The 21,931-nt window shown below is 39.1% G+C and overlaps 1 protein-coding gene across 4 annotated transcripts in view; it reads right to left on the minus strand.

Moving 5' to 3' along the window:
- Positions 1-17,793, minus strand: part of Tab2 (TGF-beta activated kinase 1 (MAP3K7) binding protein 2) — a 56,040-nt gene extending 38,247 nt beyond the window's left edge. For 2 of the 4 annotated variants that reach the window (XM_045158850.1, XM_045158849.1), the window contains exons 1-2: positions 17,624-17,793; positions 8,283-8,431 (exon numbers count right to left, since the gene is read on the minus strand). The gene's annotated coding sequence lies outside the window, so the exon portion shown is untranslated. The remainder of the gene's footprint in view (positions 1-8,282; positions 8,432-17,623) is intronic. The other 2 variants (XM_045158848.1, XM_004651134.2) reach the window with 2 other exon arrangements.
- Positions 17,794-21,931: the final 4,138 nt, after the last annotated feature.

Here is a 21,931-nt window from a genome sequence, read left to right on the forward strand (position 1 = left end):
TCAAAAGATGTGTTTAAAATTATTAACAATATCTTCAAAATGTCAATTTCTTATTTGGTGAGTGCAGAGAGAAAAAGACATAGCAATGCACTGCTGGTACAGTACCTACAGACGTCAACTTACCACCTCTATCCAAACTAAGACAGCAAATGCTCTTTAACTTCATGGTTACCTTTGTGAATCTTCGGAAGACAGAGCTGCACAGAAACACATAAACTGCAGCACTGTTTGTAATTACAAACCTGGATGCTACCTGTGGTTAGTGGGCATCAACTACTCTCATTCATGGAATGGCATACTATAGAATCATAATGAAAAACTAGATGCTGGGGCTGGGGAGATGGCTCAGCTGGTGAGCGTGTTCAGTGGGGAAGAGTACCTGCTGCATAAGCACGACAGCCTTTTAAGTTCAAGTTCTAGAATTCATGTAAAAACCTGGGTGTGGCCATGCATGCCTGTAATCCCAGTCCTTGGGGTACAGAGAAGAGAAAATTACTGGGGCCTGCTGGTTAGTCTGCTTAACACAACACAACACAACACAACACAACACAACACAACACAACACAACAATTCCAAAGGCCCCGGGTTCAGTGAGATAGTTTGTCCCCAGGACTCAATGCCAGAGAGTGGCAGGAGAGGGTACCTGACATTCTCTTCTCGCCTTTGTACATGTGTGCTCATGTGTATGCATTATACATACATAGAACACACACGGCAAAACAAAAATGCTAACATAGACTAATTCCCATGATACATTATGCAGCTAAAATGCGACCAGCTAAGTACAGAAGAGTGTTCTGTGTTCTTTGGGTACGCAGTCAAGACCACATAGTACACATACACAGAAGGTGTAAGGATGCACAAGAATTGTTAAAAATACATATAACCGGGGGTGAGGGATGGCTCAGTGGTTAGGTTGCTTGCCTATGAAGCCTAAGGACCCAGGTTCGACGTCCCAGAACCCATTATCAGCTAGACGCAAGGTGACACATGTGTCTAAAGTTCAGTTGCAGTGGCTAGATACCCTGGTGTGCCAATTCTCTCTTTCTCTCTCATAAAAAATACAAATAACCTGCCATATATCAGTTACTACGTCACACTTAATTAAAAAGGAAATGGTATGTGCTGTATTCAGTCTTAACAGTTTAGAGTAAGTGGTAAAGGCTTTTTAAAAGCATTATGAAACTCCAAGTTACGTAAAGCTCTGACAATGATATTGAGTATTTTATCTTAGAAACCTAGTTTTCTAAAATATTGAGTATTTAATCACTAAAGTTTTGAGGGCCGGGCACGTACCTCAGCTGGTAGAATACACAGCTAGCGTGCTCTAGGTCTGACTGGCCGCGCGGCAGCAAGCAGGTGGGGTGGTGCGTGCCCTCATCCCAGCAGTGGAGGCAGGAAGGTCAGAGGTCCAAGGCCGGCCTGCGCTACATGATCTGGCGCCTCAAAAACTAAAGTCTGGAGATTTGCATAGTGCACTACTTACTTCTCCTCAGATTACAGGATTAACCACCAAATACACAGAAGCAAGCAGATGACTGAATTAAAGGCAGCAAAATGAAGTAACAAGTAAGGGCTGGGGACATGGCTTAGAAAGGAGTTTGTTTAAACAAAGATAAAAATTTAATTTGTTTTGAATATGAAACAAAAACACGAGGAAGAAACTCTACTTTCCAACTCTATTAGGATTCTCCCTTGGTTTATAGACAAAAAGGTAAGGAGATTATCTTTCCATTTCAGTATCTCCTAAATTGAATTCCTGGTTCCACAGTAACTACTACAAACAGTATTTTCTGTAAGCCATGAAATCCTGAGTTGGACAGGATCCCAGGAAGTTATCTTGTAAACGTTAGAAAAAAGCCTCCTGCCCAGTGAACTCCTTGGCAGACAGACTTTCTCTTCGATATAACAATCCAGTTTTACTTATGACCAACCTCTGATCAAAAACAATTTTTTATCATAAGAAGTAGTGAAACTATCTTGTTCACTGATGCATCTTAAGTACTTAGGAGTATGGCAAGTAGATGCTCAGATCACATTTTGCAGTAAATCTCTAAATAAACAATGGAATATATCTAATTTTTAAAGACTACTATAAAAAGTATCCTTCCAAATTCAAGTGTTTCCCTTGCCTTCAGTTATACATCAGTTCTAATGTTTTAGAATAATAAACTTGTTCCAACATAATTGACAAATCAGGTAATAATCAGAGCACTTAGTAACTTTTGCTACTATTTCAATATAAAACACCACATTATGGTGAACACCCATGGATATATTTCCAACCACACCGGTTCTCCTCAGCATGTTATGTATCACACCAGAACACAAACAGTAGACATGGACACACTTTGAACTCTACCAGCTCTCTTCAACACACTGTAAATCACACCAGCCAGCCACATCTTTGTTACATTTATTTCAGGAAATTCCTTTTCTTCACTATTTCTTTTTTTAAAACTTAATTTTTTTTAAAAAAATTTATTCATGAGTGAGAGAGAGAGAAAATGGGCACACCAGAGTCTTCAGCCACTGCAAATGGACTCCAGACACATGCGCCACCTTGTATATCTGGCTTATGAAAGTCCTGGGTAATCAAACCTGAGTCCTCAGGCTTTGCAGGCACGTGCCTTAACTGCTAAGCCATCTCTCCAGCATAACAGCTCAGAAGGTGCAATCCTTTCTGTGATAAACACATGGCAGGTCCTGATCAAGGGGACAGTAAATCCTTTACTGCGGTAATTAAACATCCATTTCTTAACTTTTTCTTTTTAAAGGTAGGGTCTCGCTCTAGCCCAAGCTTACCTGGAATTCCCTATGTAGGCTCAGGCTGGCCTTGAATTCACGGCAATCCTCCTATTGCTGCCTCCCAAATGCTGGGATTAAAGGTGTGTGCCATCATACCCAGCCTTTCCTTCTCTTTTTTCTTTTCTTTTCCTTTTGAGGTAGGGTCTCACTCTAGCCAAGGCTGACCTGGAATTCACTATGTAATCTCAGGGTGGCCTCAAACTCATGTTGATCCTCCCACCTCTCCTTCCTCTGCCTCGGAGTGCTGGAACTAAAGGCATGTGCCACCTCACCCGGCTCCAGCCATTTCTTTTTTTTTTTTTTAATTATTTAATTATTTATTTATTTGAGAGCGACAGACACAGAGAGAAAGACAGGTAGAGGGAGAGAGAGAATGGGCACGCCAGGGCTTCCAGCCTCTGCAAACGAACTCCAGACGCGTGCGCCCACTTGTGCATCTGGCTAACGGGGGACCTGGGGAACCGAGCCTCGAACCGGGGTCCTTAGGCTTCACAGGCAAGCGCTTAACCGCTAAGCCATCTCTCCAGCCCCAGCCATTTCTTAACTTTTTAACATGAATAAAACTATCATCTATCATCTAAAATTTATTTACTTGAGAAAGAGAGAGAAAGAGGCAGATAAGAAAAAGAATGGGCACACCAAGGCCTCTAGCCACTGCAAATACACTCTGACACATGTACTTCCTTGTGCATCTGGCTTTATGTGGGTACTGGGGAATTGAACATGGATCCTTACTTAGGCTTTGCAAACCAGTACCTTAACCATCGAGCCATCTCTCTAGCCCTGTATTATCATTTTAAAATGTTATTATCTACTTTTAAATGTTCACAGGTAAAAATTTTGAGTACTGCATTGCTAGTCTCATTTTCGCCATAAGCCTTTTTTTTTTGAAGAATGTACTTTTGTATTTCATAGTGACTTTTTTTTTGAGGTAGGATCTCACTTTAATTCGGGTTGACCTGGAATTCACTCTGTAGTCTTAGGGTGGCCTCAAACTCATAGTGATCCTCCTACCTCTGCCTCCCGAGGGCTAGGATTAAAGGCGTGCACTACCATGCCCGGCCATAGCGACTTTTAAGAAAACATATTTCAAATTTTAACACATACATGTCAATTTTAATCGCTATATGTCAAAAGTCCTTTGACCTCAATAACTGTTTAAACTAATCTCCACAGGATATTCAATGGGAAAGCAGAATGCTTCTACCTATCTATTTTTTAAGGATATTAACGGTTTCTTCATGCTAACGACAATTTATGTCACTTACGTAGACTGGCTGACATTATCAGACTGTAATGAATTGTTATGAAATAATGTCTGACCATAAAAAGGACATGAGGGCTGGGGAGATGGACCGTGAGTAAGAGCACTTGCTGCACATGAGGACCTGAGCTGAATACCCAGTACCCACAAAAAAGATGAGTGTGGACTGCATGATTGTAACATCCACACTGAGGTGTACGGAGAAAGGAGCATCACTTGGGCCCACTGGTCAGCCAATCTAAGCACAAAAATGGGGAGTTTCAGGTTCAGTAACATATCCTGTCTCAAGGAAATAAGGCAGACGAGTGATCAAGATACTTGATGTCTTCCTGTGGTCTCCACATGTGTGCACATAGTGTGTGTGTGTGCCTGCAAATATACACGTGGATATACTACACACAAAGTACATACTATAGATACACACACAACAGAAAGGCTGACATGCAGGCAAAACAGCTACATGTTCTCTTTAAAGTTAAAGGAAGTTTCAAAATCCTTTGACTTCAATGAAGATTTAAAATTTGAATCTAAGCTAAGAACTGTTTTACCTAAGTAAACATACTTACTATGTTTTATATCACTGACATACTATCACATCACAGGCCAGGTAGATAACACCTGGTACACCTGATATTTGAATGACAAATGTCATTAATTCCACATAAAAATGTCAACATTATTTTGATAGTAAATTACTGAATTATACTTTTGGATTTGAATGTTACAATTTTATCAAGGTAAAACACTTTCAAAAATCTAAAATTTGGGTTGGGGAGATGGCTCAGAGTTAAAGGTGATTGCTTACAAAATGTGCCAGCCTGGGTTCAATTCCCCAGTATCCACATAAAGCTGGATGCATGCTCATTCTCTCTCTTTCAAGTAAGTCAAACTATTTAAAAACAGACAACTAAAACCTAAGTGATCTAAAATTCAAATACTACTACCATGTAAGTTAAAAATATTATAAATCAATCTTTAGCAACTCTGTTATAAAAGCTATAATGTTGAATCCTTTTATATAATCAGTTACTTGCAAAAATAAAAAACAAAAACATGCCAAACAAATCATCCAAATGGTAATTATTTTAAGTTAGCTTTTACATTCACTTTTAGCTCAATAGGAGCAAAGGATTATTATCAGACATCTCAACATTCTAAAGCTGGACTAACTTTCTGAAGAAAAAAAATACACATTAATGACTAAAGTACCACAATGATTCCACTACCTCCTTAAGGAAAAAAAAAAACACTTCCCAATTTTCTCATTTAATGCACTGCCTCAGGCCATAGGCAATGACTATTTCTTGGTCTCACCAGTTGTAGCTTCTAAAAGGAATGTGCCAGTTGGCCACACTTGGCAATTTGTGTGTTGTGGTTTGTGGCGAATGCTGCTGTGTTTTAAAGCTTAAGCAAAGTGCCGTAAACCCAAGACAAAACATATTATATAATTGACTACCTTGTGTTTTTTCCATTTTATAGCTCATTATTTTCCAATTCTTTATCTTTCAGTGCCCCCTTTCACTGTGATTCTTGAATAATCTACCCTGTGCAAAACTACCATCTTTAAAAGAAAACAAGATCTGTGCTAATAATTTTTTAAATGAATTGTTTTTAGCCAGGCGTGGTGGCACACGCCTTTAATTTCAGCACTGGGAGGCAGAGGTAGGAGGATCATGTGAGTTCGAAGCCACCCTGAGATTCCATAGTGAATTCCTGGTCAGCTTGGGCCAGAGTTAGACCCTACCTTGAAAAACAAAATACAAAAACAAAAACAAAATAGTTTTTATTATGATTGAGAGAGAGGGGCATGCCAGAGCCCCTAGCCACTGCAAACAAACTCCATATGCGTGTATCACTTTGTGCACCTGACTTTACAGAGGTACTGGAGAATAGAATCCAGGCTATCAGACTTTGCAAGCAAACAACTTTAATCACTGAAACCTCTCTCCAGACCCCAATAAATTCTTATTTATAGGTAAAAAGAGAAGAACATAAAATGAAAGTGCCAGAAAGATACAGTTTTTGGTATACATCATAACCCCACACACAATGAACCAACTAACTTGATACATGAAAACTTTAATATTTTAGTTGAATATTAACTTAAAGTACTATCTTAATACGATCCAGATAAAATTGAGAAGTTCTACCCAATGATCCCCAAGTAGGCTTTATTCCTTACTTAGCTCCCATTTACCTCACAAAACTTTTTTTCAAGGTAGGGTCTTGCTCTATCCCAGGCTGACCTTAAACTCAAGGCAACCCTACCTCTGTCTCCCTAGTGCTGGGATTAGAGACGTGGCCACCATGCCTGGCAATGTCACAGATCTTGGTTAACATTACCCCAGAGTGGACTTCTGCTGTCCAGCGGCTAGGAGTATAGGGGTGCATGTTTGAGTGTACATTACAGCACTGGGAATGTGACAATGAAATTTAAAGTGGGACATAGTATAAATGGATACTAGTAAGAATAATGTGAGAATCAGACTTTCCATCTCTCTGATTCTCTTCTAATCTAGAGAAAACCACATCAATTTAAAGAAGTACATAAGAGGATGTTTATCCTAGTGTACATTACCCAAACAACTTCCATTGAGGAGGAACAAATAAATTACTGTTTTGCTACATTAAGGAAGTCTTTTTTTCTTAATGAAGGATTCAAATAAGCCAGGTGTGGTGGTACACACCTTTAATCCCAGCACTTGGGAGGCAGAGGTAGGTGGATCACCATGAGTTGAGACCACCCTGAGTCTGAGACAGTGAATTCCAGGTAAGTCTGGACTAGAATAAGACCCTACCTCAAAAAAAAAAAAAAAAAAGAAGGAAAAAAAAAAAGAATTCAGACTACCTTTAGCCATTAGAGATTTGATAAGAGCTACCTTTTTACTTTCTAGAATTGAGAGTCCAGCCTAGGGTTGTGTAGAGTGAAAGAATGCCTTAGCTCAAGTAAACAGTTTCCTCTGGGAACTAAGCTCTGTCTTTTAGTTTATAACCCATGGTTGAAAGGGCCGTCTAGGGCTGGAGGGATGTCTTAGCGGTTAAGGCGTTTGCCTGCAAAGCCATAGGACCCAGGTTCGATTCCCCAGGATCCACGTTAGCCAGATGCACAAGGGGCACATACATCCAGAGTTTGTTTGCAATGTCTGGCGCACCCATTCTCTCTCTCTCTCTCTCTCTTTCTCTGTTAAATGAATAAATAAATCTATTTTTAAAAATAAAAATAAAGGATTCTCAGAAAGGGCAGTTTGTAGTTTTTCATCAAAGGCTAACTCAAGGTGAAGTGTTTAACCACTCCTCAGACTAAGAGGTAGGGGACACCTACTCCCAATTATTCCCTAATAGACACGACTTCCAAATGGAAAATTATACAAAATTTCTCTGTTCAATTCTGGGTAATCTCTGGAATGATGAACTAAACTTTAAAATCAAAAACCATAGCTGAGTGTGGTGGCACTTGACTTTAATCCCAGCAGCACTCAGGAGGTGAGGCAGGAGGACCACCATGAGTTCCAAGGCCAGCCTGGAGTTAGTCAGTCTGAGCTAGAGTGAGACCTTGCCTTAAAAAAAAAAAAAAAAAGTATGGCTATCTAGCCACTTAGACATAAGTCACCTTTTATAGATTAATAAATTGTTTCTAAATCTACACAAAAGAAACTAATGTCTTCAAAAAGCTAGTTAACTCTATTTATGAGTAGCTTTCCTTGGTTAGTATCTAAGACATTAGGAAATCTCAGCCTTCATTTGAGGTTACATAATATATTACTTGGCTATATCTAGAAATACCTATGATTACTGAACAATGCATTAAAGGTATTTGCAGTATATAACATTCAAGAAAGGATAACCAGTTTCATTCATTTAGTTTCCTTTATTTCTTGTCCCATATGTGAACCTCTTAAAGGGGTACAGTTACTGTTAATGTTTACTTTACAATGAAGACCAGAGTACTTTTTGCATATATTCTAGGCTTAACTCAATAGCAAGTGTTTTAGCATTAGTTTGCTACTACTAGCAAACAAGTTAAATTAGAAATATTCAGGCAAAAGTTAAGTGAAAGTCAATGGTAGCTGCACGTTACCTAGATATTAGGGTGTTATTGCATGTTACTCTATTTGAAAGCAAAAGAACTGAAGTTTTGCAGTTATTACAGATTTCATAGGAAGGCGGTTACACAGGCTAAGCTTGACTGGTGCCATGGGCTTTAGCATACCTGGAAATAGAAAAATTCAAATTGTAGCTGTTCTTGGTTGGCCCAGTGCCATTTTTGTAGCTTACAATTTTTTAATTAAGTAACTGCAGTGAGCTCATCTCTACTGGATACTTCTTTCCCAGGGCAGGTCCAGGAACTGGATCTGGGGCCTTGAAAGTAGAAGAGAAACTCCAGTAAACTAGAGGTTGGCAGAATAAGAAAGGTGACCAGACAACAGTATGAGGTCTAAAAGCAGAAGGTGGTTCTTAGAGTCACTAACATAACATATTTGGAAGTGGACAAAAAGTTTCTTAAATCACAAGTTCCCAGAGGAAACTATTTACTTGAGCTAAGGCATTCTTTCACTCTATACAACCCTAGGCTGGACTCTCAATTCTAGAAAGTAAAAAGGTAGCTCTTACCAAGTCTCTAAGGGCTCTTAACAGCCTATCTAACTGATCAGTGAAACAGAAAAACATCAAAGCCCATTCCCATTGGTAGAATTGGAATTGAGAATTCCTCATTTTCAGGTTAATTTGCTCTCCCTTTCATTGTACTTCCTATTATCTTGTAACTGTTCAGTTAATTTCCTATGATCAATTCTCTCTTGAGGCTTATTTGCTTTTGTTTATTTGTTTTTTGAGGTAGGGTCTCACTCTAGTCCAGGCCGACCTGGAATTCACTATGGAGTCTCAGGGTGGTCTCGAACTCACACCGATGCTCTCTCTACTGCTGCCTCCCCAGTGCTGGTCTCTGAGATTTCTTAAGAAGTGCTTTAGATACATTCAGGCAATAAACTGAATTTCAAGCTCCAACTTAAAAAAAAAAACCAAAACCTTGGTAATTCTTTAAAAGGAGGCAAAGAACAGCTCATACAATGTGGTTCTGAACCACACTGGAATTTTTTTTCCATTACCAAAATAGACTCAATAATTTTTTAAATTGGTTAGGACCATATAAAAACCAAAAACAAACTGGCAAGTAGAATAGTAGTAGAACATTGAAAATGGTAGACTACTGTGCTAATTAGATTTCTCAGATCTGGATATGGAGTTCTTAGGTTGGCACCCTTATGAGTTTTTCTAAGAAACTAATCTCAAGCAGTAAAACAAAGTGAATTCTCTGCTGCTATCAAACACAAGAATTGTAACAAGGCAAAAATAAACAAACAGTGAAGATAAAAAAAATCAAAGATATTAACCCTCTTCATTAACTACTTGTACAACAAAAACAATAGAAATCCTTTTGGGGGAGGATATAAATTTTCTGTTTTGTTTTGGCATATTATAGGGAAGAGAATTCTGGCTTTGCTTTTAAAACTTCAGAAGTTTCTTTTCTCTCAAACGCTAGACAACCACTCATCTCACTGGGCTGCTATCAAGTTTACCTGACGTAAAGCCTGGTACCCAACAGGTCTCTAATACATTTTCTGCATTACTAAATTAAGAAACATTTGGCCAGGCGTGGTGGCACATGCCTTTAATCCCAGCACCTGGGAGGCAGAGGTAGGCGGATCTATATGAATTCAAGGCCACCCCGAAACTACAAAGTGAATTCCAGGTCAGCCTGGGCTAGAGCAAGACCCTACCTCAAAAAACCAAAAACAGAATGAAACATTGTTTTTCTCTTTATCTTTGCTCTCCACATGTGCCCACTAAAGCTTTCGTTTTCATAAATATTAAAGCAACAGCTGTATAATAATAAGCATCAGGGTTAATCAATCAAACCATACTACATTCTAGGAAATACAACCAATGTATCAACATTGACTTCAGAATAGCTACACAGTAAGTATGTGAGCGTTTGATTCTTAGAGACGATAGCAAATCAAAATATAGCAATTTACATTTAAGATAGAGAATTCATGGTAAACGAGACATGTAAGCTTTTCTCCCTTCAAGTAAAGTCAACACTTCTTATTGAAAGGTCACAGATTTGGAATAGGGTGCTTTTAAAAAATAAAAACATAATTAATACATGATATAACTTAATCTTCATGTATTTAAGGGCAAAGAACAGCCTTATATTACATATAGGCAGTAATTTTCCTTTTACTGATAGAACAGTGGGTTCCACAGAAAATTAGTATTTACCAAATATGGCTCAAAGATCAGATTACACCTCCTCTGACATTACCAAGTATAGAGCAAATATCACAAGCCACAAAAAATTCTTTTAAAAAATTCCTTATAGTCACTTTAAATATATTCAGTACCACAACTTTCTTTCACAATTGTTTTAAAAGGTTAACAAGGAGATATCTTATTCAAGATGGATCCACGAGTCTGAGGAGGGTTAGCTTTCACTCACACATTCAGGTTAAAGACCTTCACTGGGGAAAATTAGAGAAATTAAAAAAAGATTCATTTGAGAGAAGAAGACAGAGAGACACAGACAGACACTGACTGACTGACTATGGGTGCGCCAAGGTCTCGTGTCACTGCAAACAAACTCCAAACGAATGCACCACTTTGTGCAGCTGGCTTCATGTGGGTCCTGGGGAATCAAACTGGTACCAGCAGACTTTGCAAGCAAGTACCTTTAACAGCTAAACCATTTCCCCAGTCTCAGAGGATTGAAGTTTTGAAGAATTCCTTGTGAAAACCTCTGGTGTCTGGCTACTTTCTGGAGGGGATGGTCTCGTGTTAGACTAGCACAGGCACTTGCGGCTCCCGACCCGATCCTCTTTCATACTGCCTTGAGGAGACCCAAGCCCTGCCTTTTCAATTCCTCCTTCAACTAATGACCATGAAGAAATCCTGCTCCTTTTAAAACACACATCAAGTTTCCAGTTAAGCACTGAAATCATTCAGAAAGCCTTTATGCACAAAGCTGTCTACTGAAATGCTGCTGCAGGTTTTCACACTGCGAGCCCTAGTCCACGTAGCAGGAGCATGAAAGAAAGAGCGCACAACAGCAGTGTAAGGAATAAACATGCTCTGCTCAGTCTCACCATTCATGCTTGCCCAGCATTACACCCCACAGCCCAAACTTTGTTGTTATTCTTTAAATCCCTCTCTTTTCAAGGTGGAGTCTTGCTCTATAGCCTGGATTGACCTGGAATTCACTATGTCTGTCAAAAGGACAGGGTACAAAGCTATGACCTTTAGTCTTTCGTCTGCTGAGCATCCCAGCCACATTCACAGTATAATCTCTTAAGCTGTGGTTTGCAATCTATTCTACCCCTGACACTTCATTCAGAATCTCAGAACTGGATGGTGAAAGGAACTTTATAGGGTGTCTAGTCCAATAGCTTTATTTAACAGAAGACATTGAGCTCTAATCTCATTAGGTATCAGAATACAAATAATTTTACTGATTTATTTGTGAGGAAAGAGCAAGAGAATGATGGAGAGAGTGAGTGGAGTGTGTGGAGGGGTGGGGGGCATGCCGGGGCCTCTTGCCGCTGCAATAACCTTCAGACGCGCATGCTACTCTGTGCATCTGGCTTTCTATGGATACTGGGGAATTGAACCCCAGGCTGGCAGGCTTTGCAAGCAAGTACTTGCAACATCTGAGCCATCTCCCCAGCTCTGAATAATTTTTAATAAAGGTAACATTTGCCTAACTTGCTAAGAATCATGAAGAAACAAATACAAACATTTATATGTAGTAAATATCAATAAATTAAACAAATTTCAAGAGTAATTATCAAATTTTGTCTCATTTTTGTTAAAGATGTGTCCCTATTTCTGCTTATACTATATTATATTTCTGCTTATACAATGTATAAGCCCATTTATCAAAGTATTTTTAAGTAAATGCAAGATGTCAGTAACGTGAAGATCTATTGAATCCTATATATTCATGGGCTGTCTAGATTCTAGATTCTAGTACAAAATTCCCGGGCCAGAAAGATGGCTCAGTGGTTAAGGCACTTGCCTGCAGAGCCTAACAACCTGTGTTTGATTCCCCAGTAGTCATGTAAAGCCAGATGCACAAAGTGGCGCATGTGTCTGGAGTACATTTGCAGGGGCTAGAGGCCCTGGCGCACCCATATTCTCTCTGTCCTTGCAAACAAACAAATAAATAAGAAACTTTATGGCAAATGCTTGCCACCTGAGGTGACGCCCTGGCCTGGTGTGCAGGTGGAAGCAGCGGATGCTGATATAGCACTCAGGACTGCCAGGCTGCTGCAACGGCAGCGGCCCACAGACATTGAGCGTATTCAGAACATGGCCAGAGTAATGATCTGGCCACACAGAAGAGTGTGTGTCAGAGGCCAAATACCCCTGTACTTTGAGTCTCCGCTTCAGGTTTTGTGCCTGTGAGGAGGATCACAGTTCTTACTTTGCTTTCTACCCATTCACAGGTGGAGAGATGCTTTGAAACGACCACTGGAAATGTGTTCACTCAGCTGCAGACAAAATTAATCACCTGAAACTGACACACACTTAGAAAGTAAAGCTGATGATTGTACAATTACGTTGTGAGCAAGAATTTTTTCTCTCTTTTTGAAATTTAAAAATTCCTTAGATTCACTTACATTTATTCTGTAACTGAATCAAAACAAACAGATAAGCAATGTTTACCACATTCCCACCTGCTTCTTTCTCCTCCCAGAATCCCCCAGCGTGGCTTTCAATGCTGCTTCAGGTTGGTTCTACTGCCCCAGAGGTCATGATCCCCTTTGGTAGTAACAAGAAAGCTACAGATTCCTTCTCACAGTGGATTTAAGTGTATAAAATAGCCACAAATAGAAAGATAACCAATTTTACTAAAATATAGTTACTTTTGACAAGATAATTTAAATTTCTTTTTAGACTGACACATAACTATAAATACTTATCAGGCACTATGTGACATTTCCATACATGGATATACTATGTTAACACTGGAATTGAGACTAGAATAGTGGTTGCTAGAGGCTAGGAGAGTGGACAGGAAGGAGTAGGGAGAGTTGGCCAGTAAGTAAAAATATGATTTGAAAAGCATAAAGGATTACTTAAAAGCAACATTGAAACACAGCTATTTTATATGTGATATAAGTGTGTGTATGTATATGTACACAACAGAATTCCATCAGGTATCTAAAAACAACCACTTTGTAGTTATAGACATCATTATATATACAGATGTTCACAATTATAAAGTAATGTGAAAATCATGCTTTTTCTCTGAGTAATAAAGACACAGGTACTTCTGACATGACTGTGGTCTGCCACTTAAAGTCATAACAGGGAAAGGCTAACACTCAGAATCTAATAAAAAAATTTAATTTTCTTATCCAAATGTGCTTCCCTACATTATATCTTCAGGACCATGTAACTTAAGATTAGAACCTCTACTAAATCTGCCTACTTTTATTTCCCACCAGTACCCACACCCTCAGGAATCTAGCCAGGGTTTGATTTTGAACATATGCAACTACCCTTTGTTCCTTTAATGCCCATTGCCCTTGCTTAAAATATAGTATCTCCACCTTGGCACTTATTAAAATTCTAGCTACCTTTTCAAAATAAACTTGTTTTACCTCCTTTTTGAATCCTTTTTACCTTGCTTCAGTCCACATGGGCTCTATATCTAGAACTATTAATGTTCCCAGGGATCAATATATACTTTATGATTCAGTATTTAATTATTTCCTTATAGGTCTTCTTTTGGGGGAACATAGACCACATGCTTAAATATAGGACACTGCCTATATATAACGGAGGCACATAAAGTATATGCATTAAGTATTCTCAATAAATCAAATGTTAGAAAATGACTTACTTGACAACTTCAATGCCAGAAAATATACTGAGAAGGCCAAAATCCCATTAAGCAGCTAAAACAGACATCATAACTTAAAAGCTTATATGGTTCAAGTCAGTAAGAAGCTATATACTCTTATTTATTAAAAAGCCAGAAGCTGACTTGCTGGGCAGTAACGAATTTCAAGTAGTATGTTAGGAAAGGAGTACTAAAGTAGGTATAAAACAATGATTCATTTCTAAAATGTCTGCTAAGCACCTACGCCATGCCAAGCAATGTTCCAGAGTCCTCACACTGTGTAGTGCCAGGGCTTGGACTAGGACCTAGGGTTCCTGGCTCATTCCGAAGCTCTGAAGCAGACTACAAAAGGTTTACTCTACAAAATAGGTCTGTGTGTTATGTATAAGGCTCCCTATTTCAGAAAGTGGCAAAGCATATAAAACATTATAAAAAAAACACTTTGGGGAAGAAAGAGAAAAACTTAGAGCTAAAAATATCTATAATATGCAAATATAAATCCATACTGTATATGACATAGATATCTTTAAAATGCCATATAAATCTGTTAACTATAACCTTGGGGTAAGTTCCAATTACTTTATGAAAACCTTATTTTATGATACTAGATGCATCATATGCTATTTTTTCTTGATACCTGAATAATAAACATATTGTTTTAAAAATATTTTATTTATTTATGAGAGAAAAAAAGAGGCAGATAGAAAATGGGCATGCTAGGGCCTCTAGCCACTGCAATTGAACTCCAGATGCTGTGCCACCTCGTGAATCTGGCTTATGTAGGTACTGGGGAACCGAACCTGGGTCCCTAGGCTTTGCAAGCAACTGCCTTAACCACTAATCCATCTCTCCAGCTCCAGATGTGTTTTTCTTAAAGGAGCTCATTAAGTTGCTTCATTTATTTCATATAAAAATAAAAACACTTATCTATCAGTGTCCTGGAGGTGGGGTGAGGTGGTAGTAATGACAGTATCTTACGTAACTTTTTCATGGCAGTCAGTAAGAAGACCACGAGGGGGACAGGAACGTGGGTAAGAAATAAAAGGAAAAAAACTGCTCTCCACACATTACAAGCTCTAGTGCTGGTTATGACCAAAAAGAAATTACTTTTTCCAAATGGGAAGTTCCTAGACTAACGGCAATGGAATTTAGACAGTGAGGGAGAAAGGGTAGACAAAGCAAGAGAGCTACCAGCCTAAACTCAGCTTAACCAACTCAACCCACTGCCTCCTACTAGGAATGGCGTTCCGTTTGCTGCAAGTTAACAGCATGATTCTGAAGCCAGAAAACTCCAGTCAAGACTCTAATTTTTTTTTTTTTTTCCCCGAGGTAGGGTCTCACTCTGGCCAAGGCTGACCTCCTGGAATTCACTATAGAGTCTCAGGGTGGCCTCAAACTCATGGTGATCCTCCTACCTCTGCATCCTGAGTGTGGGATTAAAAGCAGGTGCCACCAGACCTGGCCTCAAACCTGTAATTCTTTTCTTTCCATACAACCAATGGCAAAGTTTCACTGATCACTGCCACAAAAGTTTCTTGCATTCATCCCCTTCTCTAATACTTTTATTCAGATCTTGACAAGCTTATTTAACAACAACCTCTTACTGGACAGCTTTTCTGACTCTTAAGCTTTTATAAACTATATTTTACAATGGTAGCATCCTAGCTGCCTGAATCATAGGCTGGATCATGAAACTACGCTCCCCACCAGGCAAGAGATCTTGTAGTTACACTGTACTGCATTTCATAGAAGTTGTTGATACTGACATAGGGATTAATGGAAAAGAAGTCAGACAAGAAAGGAGCTTAAAATAGTCAAAGGTTGGGCTGGAGAGATTGCTCAGTGGTTAGGTGCTTGCCTTTAAAACCTAAGGACCCAGCAATTCCCCATTACCCACATAAAGCCAAATGCACAAAGTAGTGCATGTGTCTGGAGTTTGTTTGCAGTGGCTGAGGCCCCAGCATGCCCATTTTCTCTTTCTCTCATAAATAAATAAATAAATGACAAAAGTCAAAGGTTAGTTAGATAAAATGTAGGAAATAATTGGTATCAAGACTCACTGACTTTAATTTAAACATTGGGAGTATGTGGCAAAAGGATCACTGTGAGACCAAGGCAAGCCTAGGCTTCAGGGTAAGACTCTATCTAAAAAAAAAAAAAATAGCGGGGGTAGTGGTAAGAATTGTTTTCAATAAAACCAAGTGAAGCCTGGCGAGGTGGCAAACACCTTTAATTCCAGCTCCTAGGAGACAGAGGTAGGAGATCACCATGAGTTTGAGGCCAGCCTAAGACTACATAGTGAATTCCAGCCTAGGCTACAGCAAAACCTTTCCTCAAAAAAACCAAAAGAAAGGCCAGGCGTGGTGGTGCATACCTTTAGTCCCAGCACTCGGGAGGCAGAGGTAGGAGGATTGCCGTGAGTTCGAGGCCAGCCTGAGACTACATAGTGAATTCCAGGTCAGCCTGGGCTAGAATGAGACCCTACCTTGAAAAACAAACAAACAACCCCCCCCCAAAAAAAACAAACCAAAAAACAAAAAACAAAACAAAAAGAAGGCTAAATGGAAAAGAGTTACAATGAAAAAATGATTTAAGTTAACAGCTTTTTTTTTGGTGATTTTTCAAGGTAAGGTCTCACTGTAGCCCAGGCTGACCTGGAATTCACAATGTAGTCTCAAGGTAGCCTCGAACTAACGGCAATCCTCCTACTTCAGCCCCCTAAATGCTGAGATTAAAGGCGTGCTTCACCATGCCTGGCTTAAGTTTAAAGCTCTTAATAATTTTATAAAAATAAGGTTTCAAATAATTGCTTATATTTAATAGGTACTAAGTAGTGGCTAAGTGACTCACAGGAAGTATTTTGTTCAAATGCTCCAAATAATCAAGTAAAAGAAGTACTCCTGTAATAACTAATTACATATTGTTTTTCACCATTTAAAAGGGTCATTTTATATAGCTCCTTCCCTGACCCTCCACGATACTCAATACAGAGTGGTAAATATCCTCTTTTTTTAAAAAAAGCTATTTTATTTTATTTTCTTTATTTATTTGAGAGAGAGGGAGGGAGAAAGGGAAAGAGAGGGAATGGGTACACCAGGCTCTCCAGCCACAGCAAATGAACTCCAGATGAGTGTGTCACCTGGTGCATCTGGCATATGTGGGTACTAGGGAATTGAACCTGGGTCCTTAGTCTTTTCAAGCAAGTGCCTTAACAGCTAAGCCATCTCTCCAGCACCCAAGTGGTAAACATTCTTACCACGTGGGTGTCAACATCAGAAAGCCATTCTTCCTATAAATTTTGTCAATTTGTTATGGACTAACAGAGCATTTACAGATACACACATATGTAGAGATCCTTAAACACAGAATGCATCTGGAAACAATACTATGGCTTTAAAAATTTCCAATTTTCCGGGTATTTAAATCTATACCCAAACATTAAAGGCCTCAGGAAGTTTTGTCTTATAAAGCTCAAACATCTTTGAAAATGTTTTTAAGTACAACTATTAACAGACAAACTTGGCCTGAGTCAACCATCTGCCTGCACATGGGGAGGACTAGGTTGGCATGCTTGACTGAAGGCACCAAGGTACTACTCAGAGAAGACATTCACTCACAGCTTGTACTTTGAATCTTCAATCACTTACTCTCAAAACCAAGCCAGTCCACCGTCTGAACTCTGGCAGGGAGTGCTCATCCTCCATGCAATACTTAGTAGCTCACGTGCTAAAGCATGGCACTAATGCTGTTAAAACACTTATTGGGCAGAGGGTTCTTCTGTTCTTGCCACGTCCTCTGTGCTCTTGGAGTGCACTCAATTAACTTGACTTTCTTCCAAAGGGGGGGAAAAAGAGATATTTTTTGGGAAGCACTAAAAAGTAAAAAGATAATTATAGTTCAACTTCAACTTGATAAATGTTGTAAAGAGAGGTAAATCAAGCAGTACTAGAAGTCCACAAACTACCAATAAAAAAAAAAATCATTGGCACTAATAATCAGTCACTGAAAAAAAATATGGTGTCTTGAAAGTATTTTCCAGAGGCTGGGAAGATGGTTTGGTGGATAAAAGCACTTGCTTTGAGTTTGTATGCACACCCCAAGGTAGAAAAGCTAGGCGCCAGAGTGGGCCAGTGAGCTGAAAGGGGGAGACAGGAGAATTTCCGGAATGCTTGCACAGACAAACGCAATCGTGTAAAACAAGATCCTGCCTCAAATGAGGTGCAGGACAGGACTGGCGGGAGAGCTGTCCTCTCACTGCGCAGTGCCCTGTGCTCATCTGCACTCACACATGAACATGCACACAGACACCAAAACCATTAAGGAAAAATAGTTAACAGAAAACATAAATGTAAGTACGACCGTGTGGGACTCAAATACATGTCTTCTCATCAAATTTCTCCCCCTTTCCCCTCACCAATTTATTTCCTTCTCAGTCCCCCCTTGTTAGCTATTTTGCATTTTTGTTTTTGATCTATCTCTCGGGTTTTAATCTACAACAAAGGCCGTCACAGCAAGCCATCTGGGTACTTATAACATTATCAAAGCCTTTTCACCATACTCACAGGGCTATTTCAGTTTACAAAGGTTAGGAAAGCTTGAATATTAAGTAAAATACTACTAGATGACTAGCATTATAACCCTACCTATCAAATAAATATTAAAAATCTATTACAATAACCTTTAAAATATCTATTCTCAAAACATCTCCAAATTATGAAACTTTTGGTGTCCTTAATACCAGATATACAACCATCTGCTGATGAACAGAACCCACCCAAAATTTTTTTAAGTTTTTAAATATTTTATTTATGAGAGAGAAAGAACAAGAACAGGTACACCAGGGTCTCTAGCCACTGCAAACAACTACAGATGCATGCCCCTCCACTCTATACATCTGGCTTATGTGGGTACTGAGGAATCAAACCTGGTTCGTTAGGTTTTGCAGACAAATGCCTTAACTGCTAAGCCAACTCTGCAACCCTTATTTATTTGAGAGACAGAGACAGAGACAGAGAATGAGTGTGTCTCCAGCCATTGCAAATGAGCTCCAGACACATGTGCCACCTTTACATTTGGCTTTTACATGGGTACTGAGATACTGAACCAGAGTCATTAGGCTTTTCAGGCAAGCATCTTACCTATGAGCCATCTCTCCAGCCCAAATCTGGCTTTTTGCTAGCAAATTTTAAGTACACTAAACAAAAACTTCTATATTTCCATAGCATTTCAAGTAAAGATTTACAAACTTACATTTTTAGCCTAATTCTCATTTTTGAGTACTGAATCACCTCCATGATGGTACCAGTTACACGTCTGGAAGGCATTTCAAAGTTAGTGCCCCCAACAAGCTCCTGACTGCCCAGCCCAGTCTAGACTTGCTACTTTACCACTTGTCCCAATTCAGTCAACAGCAACTCCATGCTTCCAACTGCTTGGGCCAAATCCTTTGGGAGTCATCCCTGAATTTTCTTTCATGCCTCACATAAGATTCATCAGCAACTGCTGCCCACACAGGGTTTGAAACACATTCAGTCTGACCTTTCCTCACCCTTATTACCTCCCTGGTCCCAGCTACCACTGCCTCTTGTTGGGATCACTGCAGGAATTTCCAATACGGTCTCTTTGATTACATCTTTGTTCCATTCCCAGAGTCTATGCCACACACAACAGTGTAAATGTTTAAAGAAAAAAATCACCACAGTTGAAAGGAAAGCCATAGAATTACTTTCATTGGTGGAGAAAAAGCATTTGACAAAATTCATGATCCAATCATGATAAAAACAAACCGGGACTAGAAAGGAAAAGATAAACAGCACTTGCAAAGACTCTATTGCCAAAATACACTTAGTGGTGAAAGACTGAATGCTTCCAAAGAACTGAAAAGTGCCAGCCACAGCAGTAAGGCAAGAAAAAGAAACTGAAGGCATATAGACTGGAAAGGAAGACTAAAATGGTCTATACTTACAGATATACAGAAAATACACAAAATCTATTTAAAAACAAAATAATTTTACAAAATCACAGGATACAATGTCCATTTATAGAAATCAACCGTACTGCTATATCATAACAATGAACAATTAGAAATCAAAATTAAAAAGATAATATCCAGCCGGGCGTGGTGGCACACACTTTTAATCCCAGGACTGGGAGGCAGAGTAGGAGGATCGCCATGAGTCTGAGGCACCCTGAGACTACAGAGAGAATTCCAGGTCAGCCTGGGCAAGAGTGAGACCCTACCTCGAAAAATAAAAAAAAAATTTAAAACCACCACAAACAAACAAGCAAACAAAAAAACCATAGTAGCCACTTATGATCACTTAAAAAAAAAACTAGGTATAAATCTAACAAAATGGATATATTATCTCATGCTGGAAACTACAAAATGGGAGATGAAAGAAACCAAACCTCTAAATAAGGGAGAGACATCCACATTCATAGATGGAAAGGTTCAGTGAAACAAAAATGTTACTTTACTCATTTGAGCATTAAAAAAGACAGGGCTAGAGGGATGCTTAGTGGTTAAGGTGTGTGCCTGCAGAGCCAAAGGACCCAGGTTTGATTCCCCAGGACCCATGTTAGCCAGATGCACAAGGGGGAGCATGTGTCTGGAGTTCGTGTGCAGTGGCTGAAGGCCCTGGTTGCACTCATTCGCTCTCTCTTTGTCAAATAAATAAATAAAAATAAAATATTAAAGAAGACATAAAGGTAGAAGGACTAAGTAGAAAAAGGCAAGGGATCAGCAAAGGAGTGGGAGGGGAATAAGAGGGAGGGTAATGGGGATGAATATGATCTTTTAAACAAGTCAGCTTTCCTCCAACTCATTTATAGACTTAATATAAAACTTATCAAAATCATAGCAGCTCATTTTTGTAAATTCTAATTTTTACATAGAAAAGAAACAAGTTCCTAGTGGAATGACTGACACAAGAAGTACTAGAAAAGATTAGCAAATCCAGACACAGACACTGACAATTATGGCCACATGATTTTTGACAAAGCTGAAAAATAAATTAAACAGACAAGATTTAAAAAAAAAAAAAAAAGGAGAGTTCAAGGTAAGGTCTCGCTTAGCCCAGGCTGACCTAGAATTCACTATGTAGTCTCTGGCTGGCCTTGAACTCACAGCAATCCTCTTACCACTGCCTCCCAAATACTGGGTTTAAAAGTGCACACCACTATGCCTGGAGGAAAATCTTTTTAAACAAATAATGTTGAAATAATTAGTTTTCTACAGGCAAAACAAAAACAAAAAGAAACCCTCACTTTAAACATCAAACCAAAACAAATCATAACTCTGTATAGATAACATATAAAGCTTTTAGGAAACTTTCATAACCAGAGACAAGTCTTTGGGACTTAATCTATAAAAGATAAAATGAATAAACTAGAAGACCATCAAAACTGAAAACTTTGCTCTGTAAAAGACTGATGGATACCAAGAGGGCATAAAGAACTCTCTAAGCTCAGTAAGAAAACAAATAATCCAATTAGAACATGGGCAAGGCTTGAGTGGGCTACATATACACAAAGAAGCACAAGACTATGTGGCCATTGAGGACATGCAAGCTCATGCTACCATGCAAGTTAAGAACTCGCAGAAGCAAAGAACACTGGCGGTACCCAGAGCCAGCGAAAATGAAAGAGGTTAGACCTCTTACACGTTGCTGTCTGCAAAGCAAAACGGCACAGCCACTTGGACAAGCCTATCAGTTTCTTATGAAGTTACACACACATTTATCACACAGTCCAACAAGTTCATGTCTGGAGATTTAGCTCATGGAAATAATGTATTTCACAAAAAAAAACCTGCACAAAACTGTCCAGAGCAGCTTTATTTTTATTAGCTACAAATTAGAGACTCCTAAGTCCTTCAAATGAGTGATTAAATGCACTGTGGTAAAGCCCAACAAGGAACTTCTCAGACTTAACAAGGAATGAACTACTGATACACA

The sequence above is a fragment of the Jaculus jaculus genome, chromosome 9 (assembly GCF_020740685.1).
Source record: "Jaculus jaculus isolate mJacJac1 chromosome 9, mJacJac1.mat.Y.cur, whole genome shotgun sequence".
NCBI lineage: Eukaryota > Metazoa > Chordata > Mammalia > Rodentia > Dipodidae > Jaculus > Jaculus jaculus.